Consider the following 3,501-nt stretch of genomic DNA (forward strand, 5'->3'; position numbering starts at 1 on the left):
AAAATTTACAATCGATAAATGTCTTAGAACAACCAGTCTCTCATCTGGGAAGGTCTTGAAATCAATGTTACCAACTGAGGACTATGTGTGTCACAGTGATAATAAAAAGACTCAAAAGAGGTCTGCAACGAAATAATTTTACTCAACACTTTGCAAGTGAATCAGTGGAGGCAAAGATGCGTCTCATTTACTTGACAATTTATGCACCACATTGCAGAAATCACAATGTAAGTATATCTGAAAGGGTAGTCTTACACTGTTGTACCGTTGAATTACAAATAAGTAAGGCATGTGTAAAATTTGAATGAAATTGGTTGCGTAGTTCTCGAGTTTTAGGGATTCACACACACACAGACAGACGGACAAACAGACAGACAGACAGACACACACACACACATTCTCATTTTTATATATATAGATGATTTTTAAAGGAAAAATAGCGTTTCTTTTTACTGTAATGTTTAGTGTACAGTAACAGTCTCTCAACCACTCTCTCCACAAAAGCTTCCACTACAACTTTTACCCCGTCTCCTGACTATTGTGTCTTTCTATCTTTCTTTCTTCACTACACCATCTCTCTTCCAGTTGTCTCTGCCAGTCTTTCACTCTCTGTCTATAACTATATCTCTCCATAACTGTTCTATATTTAAGAGATGAGGAATTATGTACATTATTTTCATTATTTACATTATTTACATTTGACGGATATTTGTCCTAATCTTGTTTGTTGTTAACACAATGTTTCGGCTGATATACCCTCCAGCCTTCATCAGGTGTCTTGGGGAAATTTCGAACCTTAGGAATGAGAACCCAAGTTCGAAATTTCCCCAAGACATCTAATGAAGGCTGGAGGGTATCTCAGCCGGAACGTTGTGTTAACAACAAACAAGATGAGGACAAATATCTGTCAAGTGTAAATAATGTAAATAATAAAAATAATGCTCTCTACAACTGTTTCAACCTTTATCTGTCATTTCACTTCTCTCTCTCTCCCACTTTCTCTCTCTCTCTCTCTCTCTCTCTCTCTCTCTCTCTCTCTCTCTCTCTCTCTCTCTCTCTCTCTCTCTCTCTCTCTCTCTCTCTCTCTCTCTTTCACGCACACACACACGCGTGCGCACTCTACTACAGTATCTTTCTACCGCAATTTCCATATCCTCCCACCACTCTGTCTTCACCGTTTGTTTTTTCTCGTAATTTGGAATTCTGTCTAGTGTGCATCGTATTTTGAATATGCTGGAAATGAGGTTCTAGTCTCGATTCTTCTCGGAATCAGAGAAGCAATTCGAGTACACATTAAAAAAAGTTTCGAACAAGTTTCGAACAGCTAAACCGACCAATGAAACAATGTATAACAATGAATTAGCAAATGACACGACGAACTCCATAATCAATTTATAAGCAAAACTATAACATCGGAAACCAGCCTGCAAAACAATAACCACACTCAGTATATAGGTAAATAAATATAGGAACAAAATATACCAAAATTATTGTAGGAAACAACTAATAAGAATAATAAGAGCCCTCGATAATGGATGGAAATTGCACATGAACAAAAAGGAAAAAATACTTGCCTGAAGATCGTAGTAACATGAAATTCGTAACGCGAGAAAAGGACATTCAGCTTAATTTAACTAATACACTGTAAAATATATATTGAGTACTCTTCTTTCATTGACAAACTGTAACATTTGAATAAATATTTGTGTGTGTGTGTATGTGTGTATTTGTGTGTGCAGCTGTTTCTGAGAATGTGTGTATGTGTTTATGGGGGTGGGGACGCATGCATGTGTGTGTATATGTTTAAGTGGGTTCGTATGGTTATCTCAACTTCATCTTATTGCTGAAATTGCCAATTTAATGTTATTTCTTACTCTTTTATCAGAATGTATGATTTCAAACACATATAGACGGCGTGTGTGTGTGTGTGTGTGTGTGTGTGTGTGTGTGTGTGTGTGTGTGTGTGTGTGTGTGTGTGTGTGTGTGTGTGTGTGTGTGTGTGTGTGTGTGTGTGTGTGTATGTGTGGTACTGGTATACACTGACGCATACAAAATAAAGATTAAAACAGGAATTGTAAATTCGTTCCCCGTCCCCGACTTTGCATTAAAGGTGACGCTGAAATCTAAATAAATACTGAAAGAAGAGAGAATATCTTGAAACTGCTTAGAATGTTGTTAAATGTATTTAAGGATCAAATATCAGAATTTTCAGTCGGTACAGCTGAAGGGGTCACCTAATGGACAGGGAAGGAAGCTTAAAACTATGTCAGTTTGGCAAGATCAGTGAATAGAGAGCTGGTGGGTTGCTATTTGTATCTGAAAGACTTTGTTTTGATTGAAGCTAAATTGCTGGTTGGCTGGTCTGGTCTGTTTGTTGGCTGACTCTAGGTCAACATTATTTTCTTCTGTTACTGGTTTTAGCTTTTGGATTGTGGTTATGCTGGAGGACCGTCTTCAGGTGTTTTAGTCGATTATATCAACCCCACCAGCACTTATAACAATCCAGCACTTACTATACTTGTTTTTCATAGGAGTCTGGGACATCTACCCCCTATGAACAATAACCCCTTCAAGGACAAATATCTCTGAGGACAACAGATGATGATTTAAAACTTCTTAATATATTACAGTCGGAGTAATTAACCAAGGAGGTAATTGTCCTAGGGGTAGTTGTCGTCGAGAGCAATTGTCCTATAGGGGGTAATTGTCCTGATACGGTTCATACAACACCTAAATTACCATTATGACACAAAGAGAAACAACTTGATATCGGTTTATCCCGTAAGAGCACACACACACACACACACACACACACACACACACACACACACACATATATATATATGCGCGCAAGCAAACATACACACATGTCTGCTGGTGCTACGATTGTGTTGCTCAATAGAAATATGTGCTGAGCAGACAATCATTAGTAACAAACCTACTGAGTTAATATACAAATTAGTATCGTGTTATCTGATGGTTTTCAGTTATTTCGTGAAAATGAGTAACGTTATTTTAGAATGGCTCTGTGATTTTTACAATGGCTGACAAATTCAAGTAAATTTTTTGAGCTTCATGTAAACAGAAAAGATGTTATCCTCAGGCCGGACACCTAAATACTTGCATCAGAGTAAACTCTGCGTAAGGTATCCAGGGCTCAGCAGTTGATGCAAAACTGAGTGAACCACCTGGGAACAGGAACTGTCCCTTCGACCGAGTTTCCTATGTTAATTACAGTTCAGCTGAATTACTATTGTGCTTTAAGTAATATGTTGTTTTGGTTGGGACGAAGACATATTTCATTTGCAAAGCGTTAGATTTTGCCTTAGGGCTGTTAGATATCTTCTTGGCTACAAACAGGGTTAAAATTGATCTCTTCGATAGTTAGATTAAGGTGGATTTAAAAGTTAATCCTCCCTTTATATATTTAGATAACTTATTTCACCAACTGAGTTACACACAGAGAATTTGTGTGTGTGTGTGTGTGTGTGTGTGTGTGTG

The sequence above is a fragment of the Octopus bimaculoides genome, chromosome 4, assembly GCF_001194135.2.
Source record: "Octopus bimaculoides isolate UCB-OBI-ISO-001 chromosome 4, ASM119413v2, whole genome shotgun sequence".
NCBI classification, from domain to species: domain Eukaryota; kingdom Metazoa; phylum Mollusca; class Cephalopoda; order Octopoda; family Octopodidae; genus Octopus; species Octopus bimaculoides.